Here is a 12855-nt window from a genome sequence, read left to right on the forward strand (position 1 = left end):
ACTTTATAGAAACTGAGGTCCAGAAGATGTGTACAGTGTATCTAAGGCTACACAAGTAAGCCAGTTTCATTTGATTCCAAATCCAGACTTCTTTGTATTCTCTATAGTGAAGTTGTGCTTTGTATTGTAGGCTCTTGTTCACTGTCTGGATGCTAATCTCCTAGGAATGAGAGTCCACACCTAAATGTAGACTCAATCCAGCACTGGGACATGCTAACTAAGCTTTCTCCCTAAGAAGCAACTGGTGCACGCCAAGCCCAGCTAAGGAATCTGGAGGTAGAGTTTTCTATTCCTCATTGTGTATTTGTAGCCATATGCATTTCTGATATGACTTTACACATCTGAAGAGTGCAAACTCACATTTTTCTTTATGTAATCTAATTACAATATTCCCCATTCATTGGTAGAGTCAACTGTCCAATAATTAACCTTGGCATCTGCTATACAATCTGCTCACTATTATGGGCAGATTATGGTTGCTCACTATTTCATTATCAAAAATAAGATTAAGTGGAATAAATAAGTCAGCTTATCAAAGCTCCAGGAAGCAAGATAACATGAAAGCTATATTTCAGTAGTTGATAGAAGATATTTATCTTTCAGTTTGAATCTTTTAAGTTTAAAGTAAGTACTTATCATAGTGAGTGATGAGGTAGAAGGACGATATGAAGGTTTGACTGTCATAACAGATCTTCAATGCTTGAGCAGAGCCTTTGTTAAATATCTACTGTTAAAAACAACCATCAATGGAGCAAAATATGATACATTTTCTGTCTGTGCTTCATTTTAGTCTAGATCTATAATAAAGTCAAGTGGAATGTTGAACATCAAGATACAATTCTATCATGAGAATAAAAGAAGACTTGGGAGATTGAATTTTCTGCACGGATTTAGATTTTCAACACAAACTATATAATTTCCTGGCCTTCCATTGTGAAGATGTAGGCAGTGAAATAATCTGCTTGACTTTCTGATGGCACATCTCTCTAAAGCCCAAATCTAAGGGTGCTAAGCCCTTTCCTTTCAGTGTCTTCCTACTCTAGTCTCTGGAATCAGTATAATTCCTATTGGGGGAACTACTAAAGCATCTCTATATTAGATCATTAGCCTAAAATCAAGGTAAACTTTCCTTAGCCATTCATTAGAATATAAAGTTTGAAAAAAGGGAATTTTTCTGTCTTGCTTAACCCTGTGTGTATTCTGCCCTAATTTTTGCCACATAGTGTGTGTGCCCTATAAATATGTACTGAAAGAGGGAAAATTAAAGAACAAGCAAATGAATGAAGTAGTGGCTTCTCTGGTGTCCTCGCTGAGCTCCAAGCACCACGCCCTTCTTGTAACTGAAATCAAATTAGTGAATCGATGTATTGCCTGATATTTCTGAGGTCTTGCCTTGCTTGGCAGTGGTCTTAGGAATATGAGCACTGCTCCTAAACTATGGTCCCATGCTTGAGTTCTTCCCCCAACTGCTTCCTCATCTCCCTTGTGCCAAACAAATTTTGATTTCCCACCTACTGCTTCTTTCAGACTTCATGACTCCATGCTCCTCGCATCTACTAGGATAGTCACACATGAATTTTTCTGTGCATCTCTCACCCAGACCTTCTTTCTGCTTCTGCAATCACCATATTCTTCTCATGATCGTTTTTGGTAGTGGGAAAAAAAAAAAGAGTTGTCAACCTCGTATGTGATTATGAACAATTTTGTGCTGGAATATTTGAAAAGCCAGCGTGTTTTTCTTAAAGCAATACCTACACCTCACTGAATGTTACAAATGATTAGTAGTTTGGTGTTTATCCTTCTGCTTTTTCTGTTCTATAAATATCATAAAAGGCAGAAAGAAGAATGATGATGACCAATTTGTAATTAGGAAAGCTCAACCAAGGGTCAGGTGGGGATGGTATAAGAACAGGGTTACTCTCAGCCGATCTGTTGCAACCCTATATTTATTATCTCCAGACATGCTCTGAGTCATGGTCAAACTTGAATGAAATGTACAGATTAGTGATGAGTATAGTGCTGAGCTAGGGTCCAAGACAGACCAGGAATGTACCAGCTTATCAGCACTGGTTATAAAAAACATACAGGGACTTCCCAGGTGGTGCAGTGGTTAAAAATCTGCCTGGGACCAGGGTTTGAGCCCTGGTCTGGGAAGATCCCACATGCCACGGAGCAACAAAGCCCTTGCGCCACAACTACAGAGCCTGTGCTCTAGAGCCTGCAAGCCACAACCACTGAGCCCGTGTGCCACAACTACTGAAGGCTGCGTGCCTAGAGCCCGTGCTCCACAACAAGAAAAGCCACCACAATGAGAAGCCTGCGCACTGCAACAGAGTAGCCCCTGCTCACGGCAACTAGAGAAAGCCCACGTGCAGCAACGAAGACCAAACACAACCAAAAATAATTTAATTAATTAATTTTTTAAAAAAGTTACAGTAAGATGTGGAGGTCACCTTCCTCCCCACAAATACATCATAAATACATCTACATGTGGAACAACTCCTACAGAACACCTACTGAACGTAGCAGAAGATCTCAGACCTCCCAAAATGCAAGAAACTCCCCACGTACCTGGGTAGGGCAAAAGAACAAAGAAAAAAAAGAGACAAAAGAATAGGGACGGGACCTGCACGAGTGGGAGGGAGCTGTGAAGGATGAAAAGTTTCCACACACTAGGAAGCCCCTTCTCAGGCGGAGATGGGGCCGGGGTGGAGGAGCTTCGGAGCCACGGAGGAGAGCACAGCAACAGGGGTGCGGAAGAGCAGAGAGATTCCCGCACAGATGATCAGTGCCGACCGGCACTCACCAGCCCGAGAGGCTTGTCTGCTCACCCGCCGGGACGGGCAGTGGCTGGGAGCTGAGGCTCGGGCTTCGGAGGTCTTCGGATCCCAGGGAGAGGACTGGGGTTGGCGGCGTGAACACACCCTGAAGGGGGTTAGTGCACCACGGCTAGCCGGGAGGGAGTCCAGGAAAAGTCTGGAACTGCCTAAGAGGCAAGAGACTATTGTTTCGGGGTGTGTGAGAAGAGGAAATTCCTTCCCTGTCTGCCCACAGAAGGCAGAGGCACCACCTAAAGGAGCTCCAGAGACAGACGAGAGCCGCGGTGAGCAGCGCGGACCCCAGAGACGGGCATGAGACGCTAAGGCTGCTGCTGCCACCAAGAAGCCTGTGTGCAAGCACAGGTCACTATCCACACCTCCCCTCCCGGGAGCCTGTGCAGCCCGCCACTGCCAGGGTCCCGTGATCCAGGGACACCTTCCCCGGGAGAATGCACGGCATGCCTCAGGCTGGTGCAACATCATGTTGGCCTCTGCCGCCACAGGCTCGCACCACATTCCAATTATAACTACTGTACCCCTCCCTCCCCCAAGCCTGAGTGAGCCAGAGCTCCCTAATCAGCCGCTGCTTTAACCCGGTAATCTCTGGGTGGGAAGAGAAGCCTGAGGGCAACCTACATGCAGAGGCGGGGCCAAAACCAAAGCTGAACCCAGGGAGCTGTGTGAACAAAGAAGAGAAAGGAAAATTACTCTGAGCAGCCTCAAGAGCAGTGGATTAAAGCTCCACAATCAACCTGATGTACCCTGCATCTGTGGAATACCTGAATAGACAACGAATCATCCCAAATTGAGGCGATGGACTTTGGAAGCCACCGTACACCTGTGGTTTGTTGTCTGCCACTGACTTGTTTCTGACTTTTATGTTTATCTTAGTATAGTCTTTAACGCTTGTTATAACTGGTGGATTTGTTTACTGTTTTGGTTCCTCTCTTCTTTTTTTATTACTTTTTTATTTTAATAATTTTTAAAAATTGTTTTATTCTAATTATTTATTTAAAAAAATTTTCTTTCTTTCTTTTTTTCCTCCCAAATCTCTGAGCCTTGTGGCTGACAGGGTCTTAGTGCTCCAGCCTGGTGTCAGGCCTAAGCCTCTGAGGTGGGAGAGCCAAGTTCAGGACACTGGACCACCAGAGACCTCCCAGCCCCACGTAATGTCACTCAGTGTGACATCTCCCAGATATCACCATTGCAACCCTAAGACCCAGATCCACCCAACAGCCAGCAAGCTCCAGTGCTGGACACCCCATGCTAAACAACTAGCAAGACAGGAACACAACCCCACCCATTAGCAGAGAGGCTGCCTAAAATCATACTAAGTTCACAGACACCCCAAAACTCACCACCAGATGCAGCCCTGCACACCAGAAAGACAAGATCCAGCCCCACCCACCAGAATACTGTCAACAGTCCCCTCTACCAGGAAGCCTACAAAATCCACTGAACCAACCTTAGCCACTGGGGACAGACACCAAAAATGACAGGAACTACGAACCTGCAGCCTGGGAGATGGAGACCCAAAACACAATAAGTTAAGCAAAATGGGAAGACAGAGAAATATACATCAGATGAAGGAGCAATGTAAAAACCCACCGGACCAAACAAATGAAGAGGAAAGAGGCAGTCTACCTGAAAAAGAATTCAAAGTAATGATAGTAAAGATGACCAAAACTCTTGGAAATAGAATGGAGAAAATACAAGAAACATTTAACAAGGATCTAGAAGAACTAAAGAGTAAACAAACAATGATCAACAACACAATAAATGAATTAAAAATTCTCTAGAAGGAATCAATAGCAGAATAACTGAGGCAGAAGAACGGATTAGTGACCTGGAAGATAAAATAGTGGAAATAACTATCACAGAGCAGAATAAAGAAAAAAGAATGAAAAGAATTAAGGACAGTCTCAGAGATCTCTGGGACAACATTAAACACACCAACATTCCAATTATAGGGGTCCTAGAAGAAGAGAAAAAGAAAGGGTCTGAGAAACTATTTGAAGAGATTATAGTTGAAAACTTCCCTAATATGGGAAAGGAAATAGCCACCCAAGTTCAGGAAGTGCAGAGAGTCCCATACAGGATAAATCCAAGGAGAAACATGCCAAGACACATATTAATCAAACTATCAAAAATTATTTACAAAGAAAAAATATTAAAAGCAGCAAGGGAGAAACAACACATAACATACAAGGGAATACCAATATGGTTAACAGCTGATCTTTCAGCAGAACTCTGCAAGCCAGAAGGGAGTGGCAGGATATATTTAAACTGATGAAAGGGAAAAACCTACAACCAAGATTACTCTACCCAGCAAGGATCTCATTCAGATTTGATGGAGAAATTAAAACCTTTACAGGAAAGAAAAGCTAAGAGAATTCAGTACCACCAAACCAGCTTTACAACAAATGCTAAAGGAATTTCTCTGGGCAGGAAACACAAGAGAAGGAAAAGTCCTACAATAAAAATCAAAAACAATTAAGAAAATGGTAATAGGAACATACATATCGATAATTACCTTAAATGTAAATGGATTAAATACTCCAACCCAAAGACACAGACTGGCTGAATGGAAACAAAAACAAGACCCATATATATATATATATATATATATATATATATATATATATATATATATATATATATATATATATATATATGCTGTCTACAAGAGACCAAATTCGACGGAGGGACACATACAGACTGAAAGTGAGGGGATGGAAAAAGATATTCCATGCAAATGGAAATCAGAAGAAAGCTGGAGTAGCGATTCTCATATCAGACAAAACAGACTTTAAAATAAAGACTATTACAAGACACAAAGAAGGACACTACATAATGATCAAGGGATCAATCCAAGAAGAAGATATAACAATTGTAAATATTTATGCACCCAACATAGGAGCACCTCAATACATAAGGCAAATGTTAACAGCCATAAAATGGGACATCGACAGTAACACAATCATAGTAGGGAACTTTAACACCTCACTTTCACCAATGGACAGATCATCCAAAATGAAAATAAATAAGGAAACACAAGCTTTAAATGACACATTAAACAAGATGGACTTAATTGATATTTATAGGACATTCCATCCAAAAACAACAGAATACACTTTCTTCTCAAGTGCTCATGGAATATTCTCCAGGATAGCTCATATCTTGGGTCACAAATCAAGCCTTAGTAAATTTAAAATTGAAATTGTATCAAGTATGTTTTCCAACCACAACGCTATGAGACTAGATATCAATTACATTTAAAAAACTAAAAAATACAAACACAGGGAGGCTGAACAATAAACTACTAAATAACCAAGAGATCACAGAAGAAATCAAAGAAGAAATCAAAAAATATCCAGAAACAAATGACAATGAAAACACAATGACCCAAAACATATGGGATGCAGCAAAAGCAGTTCTAAGAGGGAAGTTTATAGAAATACAATCCTACCTCAAGAAACAACATAAACTTAAGAGTAAAGCAATTAGAGAAAGAAGAACAAAAAAACCCCAAAGTTAGAAGAGGAAAGACATCATAAAGATCAGATCAGAAATAAATGAAAAAGAAATGAAGGAAACAATAGCAAAGATCAATAAAACTAAAAGGTAGTTTTTTGAGAAGATAAACAACATTGATAAACCACTACCCAGACTCCACAAGAAAAAAGGGAGGGGCTTCCCTGGTGGCGCAGTGGTTGAGATTCTGCCTGCTGATGCAGGGGACACAGGTTTGTGCCCTGGTCCGGGAGGATCCCACGTGCCATGGAGCTGCTGGGCCCGTGAGCCATGGTCGCTGAGCCTGTGCGTCCAGAGCCTGTGCTCCGCAACAGGTGAGGCCACAGCAGTGAGAGGCCCGTGTACGGCCAAAAAAAAAAAAGGGAGAAGACTCAAATCAACAGAATTAGAATGAAAAATGAAAAAGGAGAAGTAACAACTGACCCTGCAGGAATACAAAGAATCATGAGGGATTACTACAAGCAACTATATGCCAATAAAATGGACAAACTGGAAGAAAAGTACACATTCTTAGAAAAGCACAACTTTCCAAAACTGAACCAGGAAGAAACAGAAAATATAAACAGACCAATCACAAGCACTGAAATTGAGACTGTGATTAAAAATCTTCCAACAAACAAACGCCCAGGACCAGAGGGCTTAACAGGAGAATTCTATCAAACATTTAGAGAACAGCTAACACCTATCCTTCTCAAACTCTTCCAAAATATAGCAGAGGGAGGAACACTCCCAAACTCATTCTACAAGGCCACTATCACCATGAAACCAAAAACAAAGATGTCACAAAAAAAGAAAACTACAGACCAATATCACTGATGAACATAAATGCAAAAACTCCTCAACAAAATACTAGCAAACAGAATCCAACAGCACATTAAAAGGATCATACACCATGATCTAACAGGTTTTATCCCAGGAATGCAAAGATTCTTCAGTATACGCAAATCAATCAATGTGATAAACCATATTAACAAATCGACAGATAAAAATCATACGATCATCTCAATAGATGCAGAAAAAGCTTTTGACAAGATTCAACACCGATTTATGATAAAAACTCTCCAGAAAATAGGCATAGAGGGAAGTTACCTCAACATAAAAAAGGCCATATATGACAAACGCACATCTAACATTGTTCTTGATGGGGAATAACTGAAACCATTTCCTCTAAAATCAGGAAGAAGACAAGGTTGCCTACTCTCACTACTATTCTTCAACATAGTTTTGGAAGTTTTAGCCACAGCCAACAGAGAAGAAAACGAATTTAAAAGAATCCAAATCAGAAAAGAAGAAGTAAAGCTATCACTGTTTTGCATATGACATGATACTATACATAGAGAATCCTAAGGATGCTACCAGAAAACTACTAGAGCTAATCAATGAATTTGGTAAAGTAGCAGGATACAAAATTAATGCACAGAAATCTCTGGCATTCCTATACACTCATGATGAAAAATCTGAAAGAGAAATTCAAGAAACAATCCCATTTACCATTGCAACAAAGAATCAAATATCTAGGTATAAACCTACTAAGGGGACAAAAACCTGTGTGCTGAAAACTATAAGACACTGATGAAAGAAATTAAAGATGATATAAACAGATGGAAAGATATACCATGTTCTTGGATTGGAAGAATCAACACTGTGAAAATGACTATACTACCCAAATCAATCTACAGATTCAATGCAATCCCTATCAAACTACCAAGGGCATTTTTCACAGAACTAGAACAAGAAATTTCACAATTTGTATGGAAACACAAAAGACCCCGAATAACCAAAGCAATCTTGAAAAAGAAAAATGGAGCTGGAGGAATCAGGCTCTCTGACCTCAGACTATACTACAGAGCTATAGTAATCAAGACAGCATGGTACTGGCACAAAAACAGAAATATAGATCAATGGAACAGGATAGAAAGCCCAGAGATAAACCCACGCACATATGGTCACCTTATCTTTGACAAAGGAGGCAAGAATTTACAGTGGAGAAAAGACAGCCTCTTTAATAAGTGGTGCTGGAAAAACTGGACAGCTACATGCAAAAGAATGAAATTAGAACACTTCCTACCACTATATACAAAAATAAACCCAAAATAGATTAAGGACCTAAATGTAAGGCCAGACACTATAAACCTCTTAGAGGAAAATATAGGAAGAACTCTCTTAGACATATATCACAGCAAGATCCTTTTTGACCCACCTCCTAGAGAAATGGAAGTAAAAACAAAAATAAACAAATGGGACCTAATGAAACGTAAAAACTTTTGCACAGCAAAGGAAACCATAAACAAGACAAAAAGACAGCCCTCAGAATGGGAGAAAATATTTGCAAACGAGGCAACTGACAATGGATTATTCTCCAATATATACAAGTAGCTCATGCAGCTCAATATCAAAAATACAAACAACCCAATTCAAAAATGGGCAGAAGACCTAAATAGACATTTCTCCAAAGAAGATACACAGATTGCTAACAAACAGATTACACAGATTGCTCAACGTCACTAATCATTAGAGAAATGCAAAATAAAACTACAATGAGGTATCACCTCACACCAGTCAGAATAGCAATCACCAAAAAATGTACAAACAATAAATGCTGGAGAGGGTGTGAAGAAAAGGGAACCCTCTTGCACTGTTGGTGGGAATGTAAATTGATACAGCCACTATGCAGAACAGTATGGAAGTTCCTTAAAAAACTACAAATAGAACTACTATATGACCCAGCAATCCCACTACTGGGCATATACCCTGAGAAAACCATAATTCAAAAAGATTCATGTACCACAATGTTCATTGCAGCTCTATTTACAATAACCAGGACATGGAAGCAACCTAGGTGTCCATCGACAGATGCATGGATAAAGAAGATGTGGCACAAATAGACAATGGAATATTACTCAGCCATAAAAAGAAAAGAAACGAGTTATTTGTAGTGAAGTGGATAGACCTAGAGTCTTTCATACAGAGTGAAGTAAGTCAGAAAGAGAAAAACAAATACCATATGCAACACATACATATGGAATCTAACGAAAAAAAAAAAAAAGGTTTTTATGAACCTAGTGCCAGGACAGGAATAAAGACGCAGACATAGAGAATGGACTTGAGGACATGGAAGGGGGAACGGTTAAGCTGGGATGAAGTGAGAGAGAGAGTGGCATGGACACATATACACTACCAAATGTAAAATAGATAGCTAGTGGGAAGCAGCCACATAGCACAGGGAGTTCAGCTCAGTGCCCTGTGACCACCTAGATGGGTGGGAGGGAGACACAAGAGGGTGGAGGTATGGGGATATATGTATATATATAGCTGATTCACTTTGTTATACAGCAGAAGCTAACACAACATTGTAAAGTAATTATACTCCAATAAAGATGATAAAAAATAAATAAAATGACCAACAGGCTTAAAAAAAAGAAAGAATAATAACAATAGACAATTGGCAATTCTTAGTGACTGACTAGATTTGAAGGGTGACTAAAAGTATGTCAAGGATTTCTGGTTTGATCAAATACCTCTGGAATGAAAGCCTCTTTATATATTTTTAAAGGTAAAAAATAAATTTATGTTTGTGTGGGGAAATTGCCCGCAATGTGTCAATAAAATGAGCAACTAGGGACGTCCCTTGTGGCGCAGTGGTAAAGAATCGGCCTTGCAATGCAGGGGATTTGGGTTCCATCCCTGGTTGGGGAACTAAGATCCCACGTGCCACGGGGCAACTAAGCCTCTGCACCACAAGTGCTGAGCTTGTGGGCCTCAACTAGAGCTAGTGTGTGCAAACTACAGAGCCCACGCGCCCTGGAGCCTGTGCACCACAACCACAACTAGAGAAGAGAAAACCCGCATGCCACAACTAGAGAGAAGCCTGCATGCCACAACGAACAGCCCGCATGCCTCAACGAAAAGATCCCACATGCCTCAGCGAAGATCCTGCATGTCGCAGCTAAGATCTGACACAGCCAAAAAAATAAATAAATAATAAATAAATCTTTGGAAAAAATATGTTAAAAGAAAAAGAAACATACAGATCGATGGTTTGCACTTGGTTTCTGTGTGTTCTCTTGGCTTCCATTACTGAGGCTTGTCATAAAGCCTGGTTTGAGGGACATGGCCAGAAGGGTATAAAAGACATCTCCTCACATGGGATTCTGATTTCCCTGATATCAAGGCAACTTGTCTTTTGTGACTAAGAATGGAACCTGGGAGCTGGCCAGAAAGTCTTATACCTCTCTGATAGTTGTGCTTTTTTTTTCCTCCTGCTACACTATATCCTTCACCTTTATTTAAGCTTAAGTGAATATACCATGGAGAATCTTGTAGGTCCTTTTAATTATCCAACTCTGTGAAAATTAATGCAGTTGACATAAATCAAAGGTTTTTGTGTGTTACTTCTCTTGACATATTTATTTGTGATGGTGATCTCAATAGCAGATCATGTTGACCAAGTTTTCAGGTCAAACATGATGCATCTTGGTGGAATAAGTGGCCTGGATGTCAAACTAATCTGGCTTTCTGTTTCTTTGTGGGGTAGATTTACAATCATAAATAGCTTCAGTATCTTAATAAGTTGGAAATTTCCTTTGTTAAAAAATTTGACAACTCTTTGTCCCTCCACTCATCAAGCTATACTTTTTTTAACTTTAAAAATAGATCTAACTATTCAGCCATAAAAAAGAATGAAGTAATGCCATTTTTAACACCATGGATGAACCTAGAGATTATCATACTAAGTGAAGTAAGTCAGACAGAGAAAGACAAATACCATATGATATCACTTATATGTGGAATCTAAATTATGACACAAATAAATTTATCTATGAAACAGAAACAGACTCACAGACATAAAGAACAGACTTGTGGTTGCCAAGGGGGAGAGGGTGAGGGAGGGATAAATTAGGAGTTTAGGACTAGCAGATACAAACTATTATATATACAATGGATAAACAACAAGGTCCTGGTGTACAACACAAGGAACTATATTCAATATCCTGTAATAAACCACAATGGAAAAGAATATGAAAATAATATGTATAACTTTATATACATATAAAGTTATACACATATATGTATATATATACATATATATGTATATAAAGCTATACATATATACATATATGTATATATATGTATAACTTTGCTTTACACTTGGAATTAACACAATTGTAAATCAACTATATTTTAATAATAAAAATAATAGATCTAGAAAGGCAGAGTCACAATGGAAAGACCCAGGGACTTTGGATTCTTAGAATTTGTCCCTTAGTAATTGTGTAGCCTTCAAACCCTCTGGACAAACATTTTATCTGTAAATGGGAATAAAATTTCCAAATTCATAAAGTTGTTTAAGGATCAAAAATAAGAGGATATTTTGAAAATTCCTAACACTAGTTAAGTGCTTGATAAACTCTAGTAGCTATTACTATCTTATGCTGAAATCATCTAAACATATTCTTCTGTCTGTCTGTTCTGAGTCTGTCATCTGAGGTCAAGATAGAACATGTGAGTCAAAATTTACCTGTATTTGGTTCTAGGTGCTAGTGAGAAATCTACCAGCAAATGTCCCTTGGAAATGCTTCTTCCAGCCAAATGATGGATGGAGCATGCCAAGCTGCTTTAACAAGAAAACACAAAATACAGTGGCTCAAATAAAATAGAAGTCTACTTATCTTTTACATGACAGGATGGCTCTGCTATCTTCAACAAGTAATTTCCATCACTGACTCCAGACTGGATGCTCTGGTGTTGCCATTTGTAATTCAGTGCGAAGGGGAATGAAGAAGTGGAGTGCAAAGAGGCCTCCTTTATAAGTCCATGACCTGGATGTTGCACACGACTTCTACTCACACACCAATGGCCAGACCATATTCTTGTGGCCACACATTGTTGCAAGATGGGTGGAAAATGCAGTTTCTAGCCGCATGGACCACAAGTCCAGCAAAAAGTCATTCTAGTTTCTATTAATGAAAATAAGGGAAGATAAGCAATTGATATCAACTTTTCTCTCCAACAATTTGCTTATGAATTGGCTGTTAAGAACAGCTACTTCCCAGGCCTAAATGGATCCCATGATGCAGCAGTCTACAGATAAAGGAAGTGGTCTCCAAAATGAGTGCGTAGACATTCCAAGGAGTGTGCAAAATGATACATAGTAGTGTGGGAAGAAAATATTAGAATCACTGCTCTGTTTATTTTTAAAAGAAAAATGAAAAAAACTAAGTTTCCCTGGTAGTTAACATGTGGCTTGACACTAATTCTGTATTGCATGACCTCCTGAGATAAGCACTGAGGGAATGTCCATGGTGTTTCACTCATGTTTTCTATGTATTCCGATATATCACTATACATTGCCATTTATGAGTGGCTAGTTAAATGAACTCACAGATTATATAATTCTAACAAGCTAATTTTCACAAAATAAAGTGTCATAAAAAGACTCTTGCAAAGAAGCCATAGATTAAAGGTAAGACTATTATAGAAAGTACAGATAAATATCAAGAAA

The sequence above is a fragment of the Kogia breviceps genome, chromosome 6 (genome assembly GCF_026419965.1).
Source record: "Kogia breviceps isolate mKogBre1 chromosome 6, mKogBre1 haplotype 1, whole genome shotgun sequence".
Lineage (NCBI taxonomy): Eukaryota > Metazoa > Chordata > Mammalia > Artiodactyla > Physeteridae > Kogia > Kogia breviceps.